At 33.1% G+C, this 6,490-nt stretch overlaps 1 pseudogene; it reads left to right on the plus strand.

The window, feature by feature from the left end:
* Positions 1–5,389: 5,389 nt before the first annotated feature.
* On the plus strand, positions 5,390–5,508 carry LOC111742957 (annotated as a pseudogene).
* The last annotated feature ends 982 nt before the right edge of the window (positions 5,509–6,490 follow it).

The following is a 6,490-nucleotide window of genomic DNA, read 5'->3' on the forward strand; positions in this document are numbered from 1 at the left end:
CATATTTTGTGCTTGTGATTATCTTAAGTTACTTTCTGTTTCAACATTAGTTTCTTATATGCCCAGAAGAATCATGAATGAACATTTTAAACTGGAAGAGGTTGAGCTGAGATACTCAACTTATATACCAAGGAGGAGACTTTAGTTAGTAATTAAGCAGTAATAATCAAGGCAGATTAATGGCTGTCTCAGAAAGTTCATTGCTGTGGGCCATTAACCCTAGTATAGCAATTAATTCCCAAGGAAATGTCCTATGCTTCAGAGGTCATCTTAGCAGCTAGAAACTATCAGAAGTAAAATCCATACCAAAATGTTCATTGTCAAAACATAAGAACGTCATTGCTATTTCTGTGGTGGTTCATTTTGTATGTCAATTTGACTGGGTTGCGGAGTGCCCAGATATTTCAGTCAAACATTGTCCTGGGTGTGTCTGTGAGGTATTTTGAGATGGAATTAGCATTTGAATCAGATTAGTAAAGCAGATTGCTCTCCTTAATGTGGGAGACCTCATCCAGTCAATTGAAGGCCTAGCTAAAAGGAAAAGGCTGACCCTCCTTTGAATAAGGGGAGAACGCCTCCCAACTGACTGCCTTGAGGTAAGACATTGGTTTTTTTCCTTCTTCAGACTAGAACTGAAACACTGGCTCTTCTGGGGTCTCAATCCTGCCAGCTTTCAAACTAGAACTTCTACGATCGTCTCTCCTGGTTCTCAGGTCTTCAGATTGGGACTGATTTTACATCATTTGCTCTCCTCGTTCTTCAGCTGGCCAACTGCAGATCTTGAGACTTCTCAGCCTCCTTAATTGCATAAGCCAATTCTTTATAATAAATCTATCTATCTATTTATCTATCTATCTATCTATCTATCATCTATCTATCTATCTATCATCTATTACTTATCTATCTATCTATCTATCTATCTATCTATCTATCTATCTATCATCTATTACTTATCTACCTACCTACCTACCTACCTACCTACCTACCTACTTACCTACTCTTTTGGTTCTATTTCTCTGGAGAACCTTGACTAATGCAAGTCCTTTTTTTTAATACATGTATAAAGGGAAATATTGAAAACATGCACACTCAATGTGCCCTGAGTTGCGCTCATTTTTTTCTTAAAGCAACAGTTCAAAATTCTTCTAAAAAATTAATATTTATTCAGGATTTATTATGTGCTAGGTGTCTTACATATATTACTACAGTTCTCAAGACAAATGGTAAGAAATAAGAGTATAAACTCCATTTTATAGATGAGAAAACAAGTGAGGATTAGAATATTTAATCAACTTGCTCACAGGCACACAGTAAGAAGAACCTAAAGAGATCTCATGCCAGGATCTCTGGCTTAAAAATCCATAATCTTTCATTAGTATTTTATTGCGGTATTTCTGAAGATCCCTTTTCAGACTAGTATATAACAAAGAATTCTTGCTGGAATTAAAAAATAAAGATGCTTTTTATAATCGTTTAAATAGATAACATACTAATATATGGAATAATAATAATAATTTAATATAGAGAAATTAAATAATCAAAACATATTTACAGTTAAGTTCAATATCAAGTAATATGAAAAGAGCATGAATAGATATAATTTGAGGGAATATTGATATTACCACCTGGAATCTTATGTGTTAAAAAGTATATCAATCTTACGATAAAAATATAAATGTGACTTTGCCATGCTTCTTAAAACATAACTTCTAGCCATAGCAATAAGATATGAAAAAATATATATAACTCTCTCAAGGGAAAGGAATTATAGATTAATTTCATGTGGTTGAGTATTTTAATTTATTCCTCATTTTTTATAAAGGGCATACATTATTTTTATATTCCCACAAAAAGTAATAAAACAATGATATAAAATTGAGTATGTGTAAGGCTTACCCTATCCAAAGAATTTTATTTTATTTTATGCTTTTTGATCAATTGTGAATGGGATTGTTTTTTTAATTTCTTCTTTTGATCATTCATTACTGATATGTAGCACTGCAACAGATTTCTATATATTGATTTTTTATCCTGCAACTTAACTGAATTCACAGAAGAATATCAAAAGTTTAGAGGGCAAATATAATATTTGTTAAAAGATCAACATATTGCATGGCTTTCTCTAAGGAAATTTAATATTTAATTCAATATTTATTTCAATATTTAATTCAATATTCTGTAGAGACAGAAATAACAACTTAGAGAACATCACTACAGATCAGGGCTTCAGTAACAGTGATGAAAGATAGAGAGAAGACCTAGAAATGATTACTGCTGGGGTGACACTTACTAATTTTATATACTAGGCTAAAAACATCAAAAAATAAGTAATGTATAAATTTTAAAACTTTTACAAATATTAAAAACTGCCTGTCTTTCATTGTTTTATTTTCTTTGCTTTTTCAGGCTCACTTCCTCCTTTAAACCGTAAATGAAAAGCAGTGTGTTTTTGTAGGTGCAAACTGAAGTTGCTGGAGGGGTGTTTGTAGAAATGAAAACAAAGAGAGAAAAAATGATTTTCATGAAGACAAGTGTTTGTCAACTGATTCTTGTTTTATTGCTCAGTCATGTCTACCTCTTAAGAGAGACAATGTTTGAGAAATGAGAAATGCCTTAAGACGAGAATATAATATATTTCGTACTTGTTTTTATTTGCATATTATTCCGTTTTTTTCCTTTATTCTTTAAAATACTATGAGGTAGATGCCAAAGATCTGTAATTTATACTTAATATCTAATAATAAAATTGTTGGATAAGAACTGGACTTTCAAATTTATTCATCTTACATAAGAAAATATAGATAGCATTCATCTGTTAGACTCAATTAGTGTAGTATCCATTTTCCCTTGGCATTATACCATCAGTATGCTAATATACAGGCCATCTTTAAAATGACCCACCTTCTCTCCTTTTAATAAATTCATGCCTCCTAGTCTACCTCTCTGTCATGTATATAATCTGATCTTATTGTGATAGTTGGCGCTCCATCAAATGACATGGAAAGCTGAGGCATACAGTTCTGTTTTCAGTACTTGTTGGATATAAAGCTTATTCATTCCCCTCTCTTCCTCCTTCTCACCTCTCTTTTCTCTCTCCTTCTCTCCCTTTCTTTCTTTCTATTTTTTTTCTTTTATATATATTTTTTACAATATACCTTCTATTTAAGAACCAATGCCTCCCCAATTTCAGAACAATCCCATGAAATACCTTTGTTTTGGGTGGAGCCAAAGTGAATCCTCATCTATGCCCTCCAGTGGCAGCCTGGGTAATCAGAATCTTACTTTCCTCTGAAGAGAATAATGGTTTAGGGATAGCCATAAATTAGCAGCTTTCCTAGGGCTTTTCTGAACATGAATGGAAAGACTACTCTACTTTTGCTCAGATTTTAAACCATAGAAAAAAATATATACTGTGAGCAACTGGTGGCAATACTTCCCATGATTTATACAAGAAATATTCCCAGAAAAATGAAGGCAATACTGAGAAGAGCAGAACCCAGGGATGTAATGGGGCAGAGCCTTGATTCTGCTATGCCTGAAGAAAATCTGCCTCAGGATTTCACAATTTCTTAATCCAACAAAATTCTATTTGACTAACTACGTTGAGTTGGTTTCTGTAAATTGCAATTTAATGAGTCTTACTTTATTAAGTGATTAGTACCTGGAAGTCATTTATTGCAAGTAATAGTTCTAGAAATGAAAGTGGCTAAACTGAAATAGGGTCGTGTGTTGAAGAGTTTCCTGGCCAAGATTAAAGAGTTATTATACTCAAGAAGCAGGTGGTTAACATGTTGTCTATTATCTCTCTAAAACAAACAAACAAACAACAAAAAAAGGTCATCTCTCCACCAAGACTGGAGAGTTAAGGGACTTAGTAAAATATTTCTGAAGGTTGGAGTCTTTCTGTAATGTCCTTTTGTGAAATCCCATCAAAGAAAGTAAGCTGCAGTCTACACTGAGCTGTTGGAAAGTGAAAAGTAAACATGCAGTGTGTTGTTACAAGAGGTCTTATGTTCCTTGAATCTTCAATCAAGATGAAGCAAGTCAGAAAATCATGCAGACTGCTCGATTGAAAAACAAAAGAAAACAAGAATAAGCTGTTTCTGAGCTAATGCAAATGAGAGAAAAGATTTAGAAAACACAAGAGGATATAAAAATAGAATCCAGAGGTTTTCAGAAACTCTCCTGCTAGGTACATATTGTCTTTTAAATTAAACCATCATCTGAACTTTAAAGAGCAATTCTATTTGATGCAGCCTGGATTCAGGGAACATATGAGGACTCTTATATCGAGTAATATACACCCAGATCTGTTGTTTCAAAAGGTGGGGCCAAGATGGACCAGTCAATTTGAAATTCTGGAAAACTGAGCTGAACACTGCTGCCCAGTGGAAAGCAACATAAATCACAATGCTGAAATCCATTGCCAAGATCTTTTGGCTTTGAATGTGGGACAATTTCTTTTTTATTTTGTTTTTAGCCCAAGGTGTTTTCAGGTGCTGGATATAATGATAACCTATTTGCTCAACGCTTAAGATATTCTACAAGGCCCTAAATTCACTGGACAAGGAAATAGAGTGTGACAGGGAGAAAAATTATTCTCAAGAACAAGGAGTGAATAGACTGACTGATTAAAAAACTCATTATTGGTAAAGAAAAAAAGTGTTTACTCTTCCTTCCCTGGAAAAAATGCTGTATATGTCATAGATCAGTGACATTTTATTCTTTTTACTTCTCCCATTCTTCTACTGAACTTCTTGCTAGTTATTGTAATTTTATTTCATTTTTATTAGATGTCATCCTTTTTAGAAAAATGGGGATATTTTTAAGTTGAACATCAGATTATTCTAATTTGGTTGAAATATTTAAAACATTTTATGTACATAAAGAAGTACATTTTAGATTTTGACATATATACTCAGTCACAAGCATAGGCAAATGAAAAAGTACTGAATTCTCTGGACAAAATGATTGGTTCATAGAAGGCAACATGATACAAATCACAGCAATCATAATTTGAATTGTTTTTCCGGAGCTAACAGAAAAGATGCCCCTGTCCTTTCAGTTCAATGCTATAAGACCTGACCTCACATTTGAGGACTTAGACACAGCCATGGCTAAAACTGGACCCACGACTCTTCTTCTTTTGAGTTAATCATTCTTATTTGCTCATCAGTAGTTTGACTTGGATGCCCATCATTTATAACCAGAAGACATCTAATAAATATATTGAAATTTTTAGTAAAAGCTAAAACAGCATAATTTTTTGATATCCAGGATGATTCTTAGAAGGCTAAGATGGCATTTTAAATTAAATATAATTTTTAAAAAACTAGTGTTAAAAAGCATCAGATTTTTTTCTGTTTTACTGACATCAAGAATGTTTTAAGTCTACAGCCATGCTACCCTGAACAAGCCAGATCCCGTCTGATCTCAGAAGCTAATCAGGGTCGGGCCTGGTTAGTACTTGGATGGGAGACCACCTACGAAGACCAGGTGCTGTAAGGGTAAAAAATAAAAGGTAAAGGATTGCAAGCTGACAAGGTCCTTGCAATCTGTAAGGTCAACCAAGGGTTACCTCGCCTAAAAAAAAAAAAAAAGAACGTTGTAAGAAGAGTGTTGAAGGACAGCTCTCGTTCATATATTTACTTACTACTTGTCAAAACTCCTTGTTTGTTTTTCTTTAAAAAATAATATCTCATCAAAGTTTTCTCACAGTTACTAATAACATCTTAGGTATAAATTGACTATCACTGGACTGAAAGTAAAAAATAATTTATTTCAGTATAGCAAAGTTTTATTTTTCTTTCCTATAGCGTGTAACCTTATAATGATGTGCCTTGAGATAAAATCAGTTTGGAAATGTGTGATGAACTCCTGTCTTCTACAGTGGATTCACCGCAGTCATTCCATTACCCCTTAATAACATGAACTTAAACTTAATGAAATTGATTTCTGAACTCCTATGGTATTGTGGCGGGTTTTACTATATTTTAATCACAATAATTACCTAAAATTTAAAAAATGTCTAGAAACAGAAAAAAGAAACAAGCACTTTTTTGCTGATAACAATTATACTGCCCCAAATTTAGAGAATGAACATTATTCTGCACGTTTTCACTTCTGAGTGACTTAATGAAGTATTGACATGCCATTGGACTCTTACTGAAGCTGTTTTTCTGCTTCCACCTTTGTAAGCTAAAGCTCTTTTAAAACTAGGACAAAACCGTGAACTCCAGAAATGTCATATTAGAAGGTGATTCTTTCTGCTGTTTTTGTTTGTTTGTTTGTTTTATTTACAGAGCCTCTTTCATTTAACACCCATCATAATTTGGTATCTGCTATGTACAAGATGTTAGTGATAAAATAAAGGAAAAGAAACTAGTCTTAACTTTTACAACTTATGGGAAGATAAGCTAGTGAACAAACAATAGAAATATAATATATATATAATGCTATGATGAAAGTAAGTAATAAAGCATGTGTATTC

The sequence above is a fragment of the Pteropus vampyrus genome, unplaced genomic scaffold, assembly GCF_000151845.1.
Source record: "Pteropus vampyrus isolate Shadow unplaced genomic scaffold, Pvam_2.0 Scaffold104, whole genome shotgun sequence".
NCBI lineage: Eukaryota > Metazoa > Chordata > Mammalia > Chiroptera > Pteropodidae > Pteropus > Pteropus vampyrus.